Source organism: Oryzias melastigma, linkage group LG21 (genome assembly GCF_002922805.2).
Source record: "Oryzias melastigma strain HK-1 linkage group LG21, ASM292280v2, whole genome shotgun sequence".
Lineage (NCBI taxonomy): Eukaryota > Metazoa > Chordata > Actinopteri > Beloniformes > Adrianichthyidae > Oryzias > Oryzias melastigma.
In genome coordinates this window covers 9,886,087-9,900,174 of record NC_050532.1, presented here as the reverse complement: position 1 = coordinate 9,900,174, position 14,088 = coordinate 9,886,087, and the positions used below count along the sequence as shown (strand labels likewise).

At 36.2% G+C, this 14,088-nt stretch overlaps 1 protein-coding gene across 1 annotated transcript in view; it reads left to right on the top strand.

The window, feature by feature from the left end:
• Positions 1-1,025: 1,025 nt before the first annotated feature.
• The window catches only part of calcrla (calcitonin receptor-like a), a 29,525-nt gene continuing 16,462 nt past the window's right edge, over positions 1,026-14,088 (top strand). Inside the window, exon 1 of the mRNA XM_024286839.2 lies at positions 1,026-1,359. The gene's annotated coding sequence lies outside the window, so the exon portion shown is untranslated. The remainder of the gene's footprint in view (positions 1,360-14,088) is intronic.

The window sequence follows — 14,088 nt, the reverse complement described above, 5'->3', positions numbered from 1 at the left end:
TACAATAACTAGTGTTTTATTCTCACTAGTCAACTAGTTAACATTTTGCATGTCACTAGTAAACTAGTATGAGATTTTGGTCACACTAGTTTACTATTGAGCTCTACAGGAACCTTACAAATCAAACACATTCTTACCACCAAGTTGTCACATGACATTTGGTTAAGAAACCTTTCGAGTCATTTTTTGACATTTTGGTGACCCACCCTTGACTTTTTTTGGTGTGCTGGCTGTTCATAAAATCAAAGGTCTACAACCTTTGGGATGCAGTACTGGATGTGCACTGGTCTTTGGGACACGTTCAGTACCGGTGCCCAAACTCAGTACCCTAACCTTAACCCAGTGATGGTCCGCGTCTGGTACCGCATCTAGTCTGGTGTCGGATTAGGGTACCGGTACTGGGTTTGGGTACTGGTGCGCTATGCGTCACGGTACTGGATTGGTTCTGGTTCACGGCACGGAGGTGGGGACCGTGATTTAATGGGAACAGCCAGTACGTCAAAAATAAACAGTTGGGGACACCCAAAACGCCTAAAAGTGACAAAGAGGGGTCCTAAACCAATCGTCAATATGTGACGACTTGGGAGTGAGAACATGTTGAACTAGTGAACTTGTAGACATTTGGACTAACTAGTTAACTAGCAGCCTTTTGAGATTGTCAATAGTTGACTAATAAGCACAAATAGTGGACACTAGTAAACTAGTTCAAATGTTTAAACATTACTAATTAACTAGATCATGTTTGTGGTTCTCATTAGTTAACTAGTTGTACTTTTGTCATTACTAGTTAGGCATAAAACAGCCTGATATCAAGGATATTGATTTAATGATTTAATTATAGTTCTGCATCTGTCCCACAATTACATAATTTTTCAATCAAAATGATGTAATTTTTAAATAAATACATACACTTTATGTAAAATTGTGTTTAGTATATAGTTTTTTAAGCCAAAACTGACAGAAACAACTATAACTTTATTGTGAAAATCTGGCTCCTGCTGAGGGCTGGTGCTGCTCCAGAGTGAGTCCTCCGGTCCAAACCAAACGGGTTTTCTTACATAAACGGAACCCACAGGTCTGATAAATGTGGGAGTTGGAGTGGCAAAGCGAGCCGCAGCTTCCAGCTCCTCAGCTGTACTCTGTGATGTAACAGGAAGTGGTGGGTTGACTTCCAACGTCAAGCTGACAGCCGTCTCAGCTCCCCTCACTGAGCGCCGGAGATCCGCTGCGGACGGTACCCCGACACCAAAGAAAGAAAGAGAGCACCCGACACACGAAGAGCCTTTTGGGGGATTCATTTAGAGTCGAGTCCGCTTCAGAGCAACCACCCCCCTGCTGCTGCTGCTGGGCTCATCTCTGGTAGGAGCAAAAACATCACTTTTATTGTTTTTAAAGGGATGCCTTTTTTTGCGACAGTAGGGATGGATTTTACTGCTGTGTGTTTATGGAGGTCCGTGAATTAGCCGTGGGTTTGAACGCTCGTCATGTGGAACTGCCACCCACTGGTCCGCATTGTCTCCTCCGTTCAGGAGGTGAGCAGACAGCAGCCCTCGTGGGGTCTCCACGAGCCGTGACGATCACTGATATGCATATAATAGTTGACAGGGGGAGTTCTGTGAGGATTGGAGGGTGTTGCGTTCGGGGTCCCGTCGGACGCGAGCGTGTTACAGTGTGCAACACTGCCGTTTTGTCGCTCGGCTGAGGCGTGAAATGCTCTTTAAATTGAACACTTACACTTGGTATTCCCTTTAGCGTTTCCAGTTCAAATATAATAATTTTATCAAATGAAAAAAAGCCCCGTCTGTAATGTTTACACAGCTACGGGCACAAATTACGGATAATCTGAGTGTCCGTGAAGTAGCCGCTCCGTTCCAATCCTTGTCAGTGAGCGAAGATGCGTTCAGTGATGGTTCCTAAATTCTGTTACATAAGCACTGGAGGATTTTTGACGCACTGGAAGCTTGTGGGCCGGACACTCAGAAGATAAAAGATGATGGTTAACAGTCTCACTGATGGTTATGCATCAAAGGAGGACATGGTGACGAGTGTCTTTAGCCAGAAATGTAATACTCCTATGAAAAGAAGCACTAGAGTCCACGGGAGGCTGATGGAAGTGGAGAATAAACATCTAAATAAGTAAAATGTGGCTGCAGTAACTAGGAGTTAGGAAGGAGCTTTAAAGTTTGATTTCAATTTGAGTTTAAATTTAAATGTCTGTAACACTAAAGTGCATTTTACTGTACCTTTAGTAATCTACTATTTTTTAGTTAGGTTAAAAGTAGGGACCACAAGACCCAATTTTTTAAGACTCAGGCTATGTCTGAACTCCTTCGCTATTCACTATATAGTATGATTGCCATTTTCTAGTGCTGTCAGAATCTACTATTCCAAATTTAAGTGCATTAGAAATTTCCCAGAAGTCTTTGCAAAAAACTAGCATTCATTGATGCTAACTACATTAGCAAATGTAGACCACAATGCATTGCGGTCGAATATTTTTTGCAAAAAAAAATAAAAAAATGTTTAAGTGTATTTTTTTTATAAACCATCCACATTTTCATCATTAGGTCACAGTGGAGTAACACAAAAATGTCATGAAATCTTCGTATTGATTCATTTTCCACTTTGTGAAATCGGTGACGTCATATACGGTGTTTAAATAAAATAAAAGTAGTGAGCATCGTGTCCGAATTGCTTTTAAAATCCAGGCCGCTGTATACTGTAGTCCCGCATTATATTGTTTTTTAGAAGTTGGGGATTAAGGTGGGAATTCGGACATAGCCTCAGAGACAACATTTGGTGACTACAAATGATAGTTTCCAATTCTGAAAAAAAAATAAATAAATAAAATAAAAAACTGGTCAAGCAAGTTAAGCGAGTTATTAATACTTTATGTTGGCCTTTGTTTTTTGGGTAGAACAATGGTAATCACAGGTGCAAACATCAATGTTTTTTTTAGATTTTTAGGTACTACATCTTCCCTATCTGTGCTCTGATACCATCATTTTTTAGAAGATCGTTCAATTTATGTCACTTACATGCTTTATGTCCACCAAGTGTACTGTAGTTTATTATTCTGTATTAAAAGCTTGAGTAAGTGGGCACTCTTTACTGTGTTCATTGACATATTTTGTCACCATATGATGTGTGGGACTCAGGTCTGAAACGATGAGTATCGCACATTTCATCAAGTTTCCTCTATGTTTAGGATGTGGTTTGGGGGCCCTAAATTTATCTTGCACGTTTAACTAAGATGTGAAATTGATCCAAAGTCGCGAGGCTAACTTGGGTATTCAGTTTAAAAAACAGGTTTCTTGCAGCAAAAAAAAAGGGCCCTGACAGTGTTATAACAGAATTATAAGCAAGCTAATAAGATGATATGAATGAAAAAAGTATATATAAAATTGACTTTTTTTGTTCATACTTTTCTCTTAAAAGTGGGAAGCGGTAGGCTAGGCTAAGGTAACCTAAAGACAGCTATAGATGATCATATTTTCTACAGTATACGGTGCAACGGATTATAAAGCACATCTTCAATCAATGGTCTAGTTTCACATATGTATATATAAGACGCACTGAACTTTAAGGCACATTAAGCAGCAGAAAAGTCAGAGATGAGTCGATCTGTCAAACTTAATTCACTGTGTTAAGAGAAACTCTAGGGCTATGTCAGCATTCCCTCCCTACTCCCTACTAAAAAACTAAATAGTGCAGGACTACCTAGTGGCTTGAATTTTAAAAGCAATTTGGGCATCATGCTCACAATTTTTTTTTTTTAAACATACAACTTGACATCACTGATTTCACGAAGGAAAACCTATTAAATACAAGCATTTTACAAAGACATTTTATCAATCCTCTATGTTTTGAATATGAAAACGTTGAGACTTAAAAAAAAATACTTAAAATACTTTTTTTTTTTTTTTAACCAAGATTAGTCGAACACAATGCATTGTGGTATATTAGCCAATCTAGTGAGCATCAATGCACACTCTTTTTGCAAAGAGTCCCTGGAAATTTCTAGGGCACTGGATTCTAGTTTGAGACAGGACTAGAAAATAGGGCTGGGCGACATAGACAAAAAATAAAATCTATTATTCTTTTCATACCAACTTTGATTTTCAAATTTAATCGATTTTTTTCTCCCTCTTTTTACTTTCTTTAACAAAAAATACAAATGACAGAATATTTTCAACAATAATTATTTTTAGTTTAACATCTTCTTTGGAAATTGGCTCAAACTAAAAGTGCAACTAAATACAAGCTGTAAAAATGCTTGTAGAACAATGCAGCAAGTGCTCCGTGAGCTATAGCTAGCTGAAGCATCTCATAAAGAGTAATACTACACTCACTCGGTAGAGCACTTTTGGTAGCAACAGCCTTCAAACTAATTTAGCTGCATATGATTTGATGCTTTAAATTTGAAGTCACAACTCCAGTGGCCAAATTCTAAATTTTGACTCATCAGGCCAAGTTAGATAAAAAAAATCTACTGGCCAAGCATATACATATATATTTTTTATTGGAAACACTATCACATTATTTTACATTGAAAAATAATGTATATATATTATATATATATTCACAGATTTCTGAATATTTCTCTAAAAACTTGTGCTCTGAGCACCAGTCCATCCCAACCAATGAAAACAAATGGGTTCTCATAAGCTGATGTCACAAAGTGAGAACAGCCCCTTCCAGGAAGAGTCTGCGCTGCCAGCACCGCCACCAGACTAACACAAACACACACACACTTTCTCCCCGGAGTTAGCAATTGGCAGCAAAATGTTTTCATTTCATAAGCACACTACTATTTATCTTACAATTATGTCCACCTCCAAAAGCCGCTATAGGTCTAACAGGTGTTCGTAACTTTAGACACTGGTCTTCTTTGAATTATTTTCTTAAAGAAAGTATGGCTTCATCTGGCTAATTCTTTGAGAGCAGGCACAGCATAGTTCTCATTCTTAGAGGGCATCTCATGGCTAAATCTGTTAAATGGGTAAGCCTCCTTAAATGAGTGACACGACAGAGCGGTTAAAAAAATCCCCCAGTCCAAGCTATCTGCCTGTTATAGACAGCTTTGTGTGTATTTCCGTCATCTTATCAGATGGAACCCAGTTTTGGTGCACATTGATCTTGGTTTTTGCAAGCCTAAAATTAAGCGGACAATCTTTAGCAGACTGTATGCATAAATAATCATAATTCTACTCTATTGCTCTATTGTAAACAACTCAAATCAATGACTAGACAATTGTGACCTTATCATTCCTTAATTGCATTCCTATTAAAACAGTGACATAATGCTATAAAGACAAATATTCTATAATACGTAGACTTTATCTAATGGTTCTAATCTGTATTAGTTGATATCTACCACTTGCGTTTAAAAAAGAAGAAAAATCAGCATCCAGTTCTAGCAAACAAATGCAGCAAACATGAGCATGGTCGAGAATTAGGATGCAAACTGTTGTCAGACGAAATTACTTTCAATATTTTGACAAATTAATTGTTCCGTGTAAATCATGGATAATTGAGAGGAGCGCACGACATGAATAATAACCGATCTATCAGATTAGACTTTTAAAAGCTGGTGACAGCTCATGATAATCTCCTGGACTGAAACATCTGCACACCGGCTTACAAATGGTGCTTTTTTACAGGCAGCATACAGCTTTTGTGTTTACAAATCCTTTATACAGATGCAGTGTTGCCAGTCTGTTAACCATTTAATATCTCCGGCAACACCTAGATAACACAATGTGTGACTCTTTAACTGTTTACGCCATTAACCTGAATCAGGTGATTCTTATGTGGAGAAAAGCAGCTTTGAACCGATATTCCGGCTTTTCTCTGCTTCAGAATCAGCTCGAGTTGTTAATTGTGTAAACAGTTGAAGAGTTATGGTAGTCAAAAGAATGTCATCACAAGATGACTTGAACTTTGTTGTTAATGAGTTAAAAAATTCTAAAAGCCAATTAGCTTTTTTTGCCTGCACCTGCGCTTCATACAACAGGTGTTTCCAAAGAGGAATTTATAGCATAACAAAAAACTGTCAATTGCAGTACAAGAAATCGTATTATTTACATTTTTTTAATCTTCCAAACTTACAAAAACAAAGAATAAAGCTCTTTCTGATGGTCACAAGTCTTCTCATAGCTGTTTCTACAAGACAGCAGTGGATGCAGTTTGTTACAAGGCTATAAATAACACTGGTGTGAAGCATTCATTTGATTGCTAATCTGAGTTCTCCGAAACTTGTTGCAACCCTAGTTTCTCATTATAAAAAGGAGAAATAGACTAATGGTAAAAGGTATACTACTTATGAATAGACTTTTTCCTTTTGGACACAGTTGAACTAATTCAAATTTGAGCAACAATCTGAGCTTCGGATTGTCGGATAAATTGGATTTTTCGTCAAAGACTGCTGTCTTTATGATAGTATAGTGGACTTTCAAAAGTTAAATTTCAACTTTGTTTTCTTTTTATTTCTTCTGAAATGGATCTCCTGGGAGTTGGTGCTTGCCTCTTTTCTACTGTTTTTCCACTTTCACTTTTTTTGTTTTGCAGTGTGCGCTTTTTTCCGTTAAAAGAGGTGTGGGATAGTCCATTTGTTTTTACATTGCAATGACCTGCACCAGGATTCCCTTACAAACGAACTGAAGGCTGTTCTCAAAAAGACAGTTTGGCACTGTACTTCAAATAAGATTTTAAACTTAATTAAACAAACACAATGTAAATAGAAACAAACTATTTGTTCCAGAAAAACTGCCCTGGTGTGTAAGAGCCCTAACATATTAAAATCAGTGGAAAGATAATGGACACTGCTGTTTTGTTAAACAAAGTCCCCTACGGGTGATCTGGTGAACTGCTCTGGCTCCAGATATTTACACTTTTAGATTTAAATAAAGCCTGTTCAGTTCAGACAAAAAACATTTATTTGAGTTAAAGTCAATCCAAATTAAGTCTCTCAATAAATAAACCCAAATGATCCTAACTGACCAGCACATTACTTTGGGGTTTTGGATTCAATCCTTGTATTGAACAAGTAACAGGAGACAGTGGAGAGGAAAAAGAGCCTTGAAAAGGAGGTGGAAGCATAGTAAAAGACCCACTGTTATCATCTTTTGATCTATTCTAAAAGCATCCCTAGTGATCTTTTATTAATAATTATGCCATCTTTAGCTAAGTTAAAACATTTTTAAAAACTGTAGTTTTTCCTTGACATAGTTTCAAGCAAGAGTTAATTCGAAATTCACCTCTAAGTTGTTCTCAACATGACAAATAGGCTATTTTTCAACCAGCATATTTGTATTTTATATTAGATGTATTTGAAAAGAAAAAAAAAAAAACTTTGCTAGGAGCTTCTTCTTTATGTGAATGTAAAAATCTCTTCAAGAAATGTTGTGAGTAATAAATTCTTTGAGCCTTACCAAGTGGTGATCCACTCTTTAGAGTGCAAAAGCCATTCTTATTCATTAGAGTAATGTTGATTCTCCTGAAATCTAACCCCTCATAAATCATCGGGGCACAGTGGGCTCCTGCAGCCTGCCCAGTATTGATTTTCCTGTTGTGTTTTCTTTTTTTTCCCCTTTTGTGAATATTGCGGAGCTTTTATTTTACACTGACATGCTCACCGGCATCACATTTTTGCATCATTGTCTACTTTCTTTTACTTCAACCGTATTGTTTTTCAACTCCGCAGCTCTTCGCAGTTTTTTTTTCCTGTGCACAATATTATACACACACACAAAATTCCCCTGTATCTGGTTTCAGTGATGTGATCTGAAACCGTTAGAGCTTTTGCATTTATATTTAAGAAATATGTGTCAAATTCTAATTGAAATCAATAGGTCTTGTTATCTGAAAATGTTCTGAGTAGAACTACAAACTCAAAGCAACATTTTTCAAAGAACCTGTTTATGAGAATCAAACAACCTCTTAGTGAGGCTCATTTTAGCTATGACATTCATCACACTACAGAAAGCTCTGCTAGTTTGTCTTTTGTGTAGTGGACCTGCTGTGCATGGTTGACAAAGTATGGAATTACATTTTTAGATGCTTTCATTGTTGCACACAAAAGCAGCTTGATAGTTGGTATTTTATTTAGGAAAGAAAAATTACAAACTAATTAGATCGTAAAGAAACTGCTACAAATAAAGCAAGAATTCATCTTCTAACAACTAAACTGGGTTTGACTTCCTTAGGTACCCTTCATTATCTGGTTCTGTGAGCAAATATCCAGAGCAGACGTTTGTCTTGGATCTCCAATTAGCAAACTTACTCTACTGTGAAAATATTATTTTATAGTCAGGCTTTTTCTGCTCCAAGCTCTTCAGAAAAACAACCGTGGCATTGCTGTTAATTGGTTTTCATGGTTCAAGAGTTTTGAAAGCCTTGCTTTACTTTTTAAGAATACGCATGAACACGCACAATAAAATGTTACGTAAGTGACCAATAAATAAAGCTAGATAAGAAAAAAAAAGAACATTTATTAAACATATAGGATGTTCACTTGTCAAGAAAATTGCAGTATTGATTTTTCTCAATGAGATTTGTTGTATTTTTCGGCAGAAAACTGCCAGTTTCCATAAGTATTAACAACTATCGGTATATAAACATACACGTGTATATATATATATATATATATATGCATACACATACATGCATACTATACATGTATATAAAATATAAATTTAAGGTGCATTCACACCGAACGCGATTTGCGCAACAAATTTGCCCACACCTCTTTTGCTGCGCGGGGAATTCGCTGCTCGCTGCACCGCGCCCGTCACTCAAGGACTTTAGATGGCCTCAATTCGCATCTGTACCTTTGACTTAACATTGAAACCAGCCGCCTCTGCTGCGCCAATCACGTTCGGTAGGAATGAACTTTAAAAGTAAATCATAATCAGATTACGCTGAACGGCACTGAAAGAATGACATTTCTAAAGAGAATTGTTTTTTGTTGAAAATATGAAGGAAATGGAAGCCATGTCAAGAGGAATGAAATAATACCAAGCTGTCCTAAAATCATGTTACATTCTGCTAGCACATACTGAAGTGAGCTAGACCAAGTGTTTTTCAGAGATGTAGAAATCCTATTTTGTTCCACTTGCAAAAGAACATCAGCTGTAAATTGTGCTGCTGCATCCAAGAATACAAACTTCTTTTTTTTTTTACGAAGGACAAGTAAACAGCTGACTGGCTGCATTCACCTTTAGTCACAGAGATTCGGAGCAATATACAGTAACAGCCCTACGTAACTGCTTTGTGTAAATCAGCAGCTGAGTAGGAAACAGAAAGGAAGCTTAAGCTCTCATGAAAGCTTTCACTACTTGACAAAAAAAAGAAAGTTACAAAATTAGAAAGGCTTGCTCTTGTGGTGGCAGATAGACAGCTTTGTCAGTTTAAGCATATAGATTATAACCTTAGCAGCTCTTGAGCAACCTCAGAACTTAACATGCAGATGCAGATCTCGTCGTAGCAGATTATATTTTTAACCTATGTATTTTTATCAAAGCACTTTTAGTATTTTTTCCTGTGCGTAGACAAGAGGCTACTTCAGTCGGATCAACTTTCTTGGCAAGTCCTCTAGTGCTCAAAGCCTCTCAATGACGGCAGACAAACACACACGCATATATATATATATATATATATATATATATATATATATATATATATATATATATATATATATATATATATATATATATATATATACTTATATATAGTTTATATATATAACTAAGTATATATAACTATATATAAGTAATCCAGGCTTATTATGATGAATATATAGTTTGAATTTCCGCCTTTTTAAAAAAAAAATTATATGTAGTGGGTTGAATACAGTATTTGGCATTGGAGAAATTTTGATGTCTTACAGGTGGAGAGGATGCACCTGTTCCCTGAAAGTACTTGCGGCACAAACTCATGGTCAAGTCAGCAAACTAGTTACTAGAGAAACACTTGGTCAGACATCAATTGACAGTAAATATACCTATCAAAATGTCAAAGAAAGTTAAATACTGTTTACAAATCAGACTTGTTTTATGGGCTTTCACTGGAAGTTTCTTTTGAAGTCCAAGCATACAGGTGTTATGGAAGGAGCAGGTGATAGCCCTTCAGGGTTTTATTGTCCACTTTCCCAAGAACTGTTGTGATGACTTGAGAGAGTCTCAAGTCAGCAACAAACACTGGCATTCTGTGCTTTCTCCTGGCACACAGATGGACACTTACCAGTAACTCACAAAAACAAGCTCATCAAGTGCTTCTCACGCACTTTATTGGAAAACGTTGAATCTTTGTCGCAAAACAAATGACTGAATGACTTAAGTCTGCAGGCCTGCTAAAGATCAGAACAATGCCAACGATGTTAAGCTGGATTAATGCGGGGTACTTTTAACAGTCCGCTGTTATGAATGTCAACAAGTTTTTATGTGTTCAGCTGCTATAGTGAGGGGGTGTGCTTGTTCGTACACTGGTGTAAAGTTGTTTATGAACTGAAGGAGAACAACTCAGCATTGTTGCTATCAAACTGTAAATTAGCTGTTTGAATAAACATATGTGTAATCTTATCATTGATCAATATTTGATTTTTGATTCCTGTTTTTGTGGTATTTTTAAAGGTATTAAGGAAATAAGAAAGCTGAAGTTACAATGTTATTGGTGTCTTGTAAGAAAAGGAGAAAAGATACATAAAGAAGAAAATAAAGGCACTCTGGGAATGCAGCAACATGCTGTTTTATAAGTAACATCATTGCAGGACCAGTGTGAGATTGTTGTGTTTCCTATTTTCACCGGGGTCGTTTTTAACATCATCCATGTACTTGCCCTTAGAATGTGGACTGGGTGTAAATGCAGTGACATAGATCCTTTGGTATTTCAGTTGTTTTCTTCCTTAAAACCGCAAAAATGAACCCTCCCTCTTGGTATGTTAATGCAAAGACTATTTTGTTAGACTGGGTGAAATATGGGTTTGTTTGTTTTTTTGGTCATACAGCAAAGATGTCATCTGCATCGTGCATGAAGCTGTTTTTTTCGTTTTTTTTTTTCCCCCAGAACATCTGTTGATGTCGACTTAAAAAGTCTGTTCCCACAACCTGGCATTGATAAATTCAACAGCTGCAAACTGAAATTCCAATTCAGGCATTTTACAGTCACATGGAAAAAATTCAAATGCACAGGTGAATGCTTTTGGAAGCATCCACGTGCTGTTTGAAACGCCAATGGGTAAAACTGTCCTTCTGTCTTGTTTATTGTAGACATTTCTGTTTTTATGGGTTAAGAGATTTTTTACTTCTTTTTTTTCTGTTTCTTTTCCATCTTTCATAGATGTTGCTCCTTTCAAACTTTAAGATTTGTTTCTAATTTTACTTTCTCTAGCTTGCAATTTAGCTAGTTTTCATTATCTCTAGCTTTAATTTTAGCAAGCTATTATTGCGCTTCATTTTTGCGCTGTAGCTCACAGAGTTTTTCTAGTTTTTGTATGATGTGTGGAGAAGTTCAAAATCAGCCATGAAGTTCACTGGCTGTTAATAGAAAGGTGTCCAATCGGATGTGAAGCCTGCTAGCACTAGCAACGTAAACAGGTCAAGTGTATGTTGAAAACCAGGTCTAACAATGACATTTTTGATCATGAATTAAAACGGTTTTTGAAGAATAATTTATTTTACAAAATTTAGTTGCTGAACCAATATACAAAACTTTATGTTACCTGACACTATTTTGCTAATTATTTGTCTGAATCTGTTTAGATTATGTTATTTATGAAAATGGCCACAACAACGATTGGCAAAATCATTCTGTTAACATGCTAACCATTTTTTTTCTCCAACCTTGCTTGCCATTTTGTTGACTTGTCAGCTTATTGGCTTTTATGTAGCATTAAAATAACAGTGCCTGGAGAACCTTTGTCTGCACTGACCAGACTTTTTTTTTTTCTAAAAAAGAATCCTGTTTGAGCCACTCTGAATGTAAACATGCAGGAATCCTGCTGGCTGCTGACCACAGCATCCTCTTGAAAAACAGGAAGTAGAGATAAGGAGGTAAAGACAGCAACCAACAGTAATGAAGTTTGATTCTTTTTCCACTATTTGCTTGGAAACGATACAATTGAATGTTTAACTTTTACAACTCTTGTTACTTTAGTTACTTTGACCTTTTATAAAACTATAATTCTGCTAGGTACACAGTGCCTCTGATCAATTGCTGTTTTTTTTTTTTCTTTTACTGGAAACAGAAAATTGTCTCTGAGCTGTTTTGATTGTCATCAAGCAGAAACAGGAATCATCAGTCTGCCTTTGGGTTTTGGTAAAACAAAACATCGTTGTTTTGTTATATGTCACTAAATCTTTGCAATGTTTTACATTAAATACTTCTACAGATACATGTATGTTATTTTGCTATGCATAAAAACATTGGCACTAACATAAACAGTTGCATAAATGTTGATGTTTGTTCTCCTGTAAGCCGACACACCATAAGTTCTAATAAACGTTAGGCAGTAATTAGGTTTCTGGCTCTCATCAGCCAAATTGACTTCCGAATGTCATTTGATGGAACTTGATGTACGTCAGAGCGTCGAGTTGACAAACATCCTGCAATTGCAAAAGGAAATTACAATCTAGCCAGCAGAAGATTTCTGCACAGACAGTTTGTGCAGAAACTGGTTCAGGGTGAGAAGACAGCAGATGCTGTGGCAATGTCCTGTGTAAATGCCTGCAAGCTGGCAGATGTTGTGTGTGATGTCATTGCTTGTGCAAAGTTTACTTGACTAACTACTTCAGCAACAGCCTCTGAGTTACTGTCGATTAAAAGTGGCAACCTACTGTCCCTTGAGGTAGAAACTACTTTCGCAAGTTCGTGATGCAATTATTCAACATGTTTTATTCTTAATCAACAGGAGCGTAAAAATTTACATTCTAATTGCTTTGGAGTGCATAAGTAGTGCATTTTCAATCTCTTTGTAGCTTTTGTCCTTGTTTTATATGATTCAGCATGCAAAAACCTTTATTGAAAGCGTTCAGGATTTAGCGGTTCACTCTCATACCCTAGTCACAACTGCCCTTACGCAGGGATATGGACTTTTTGTGGGCCAAAATAGGCAAACCTATATGGTAGGGTTGGGTTGATAAAATCAATGTATCAATTTGAATCGATTTAAGCTTAACAGATTAATAATCAATTCATAAAAATATAAATCGATGCATCACATAAAGCTAAAGCTTGATGTTAACGTTTATTGAGATTTCCCATAAGACGGTTAATACGAACTCTTGGTTGAGCTAAACATACATTGCTAACTAAATGAACATCTGATAAAGTAACCATTTGGTTTTTTGTTCATATTGTCTTCTGGAATAAGGGCTAATGCTATAGCACGATCACCACCTAGTGGCCAAACTGAAACACCCTGCAGGAGAAGCAGAACAATGTTTACAATGTTCATGCTCTGATTTTTTTTGTTAGAGTTTCTCCTTTTGAGAAACCTTAACACTGTATGCTATTAACAATCTCATTATTTCACTAATTCATTTTACAGAATGTGAACTGTATCAGATAAATATATTCAAATCATATAGTAGATTATTAATGTATTTCTAAACAAATGTGTAAAATCAAAATGTAATTGAATTGAAAAATAAAAAAAATCAGAATCGAATTGATCCAGACTCTGGTGAATCAAATCAAATTGTTTCTGGAAATTATAATCGATACCCAGCCCTACTCTGTGGGGGGTACTGGTGACCCGTAAGATAGCTTTCAAAATCATAAAGACAAAGTCATATTCATAAATAGAAAGTTGTGCAGAAATTAATATTTTGTGCACAACTTTGCTGGAAAAATATGAATGCAACATTATGTTTAACATTTTTCTTTTGAGTACGACTTTTCTTTGTTTTAAATGCGACTTTCTTTGTCTTGAATACAAATTTTCAATATTGTACATTTATGTCATTTAATTATTGTACATTAATTACATGAACCTATATCAGAATTATAAATGAAAACCCCATCTCTGTAATAAAATTGCAATGCATTTTGCTATAATGCACTTGTTTTTTTTTTTGTCAGATGTTTTAA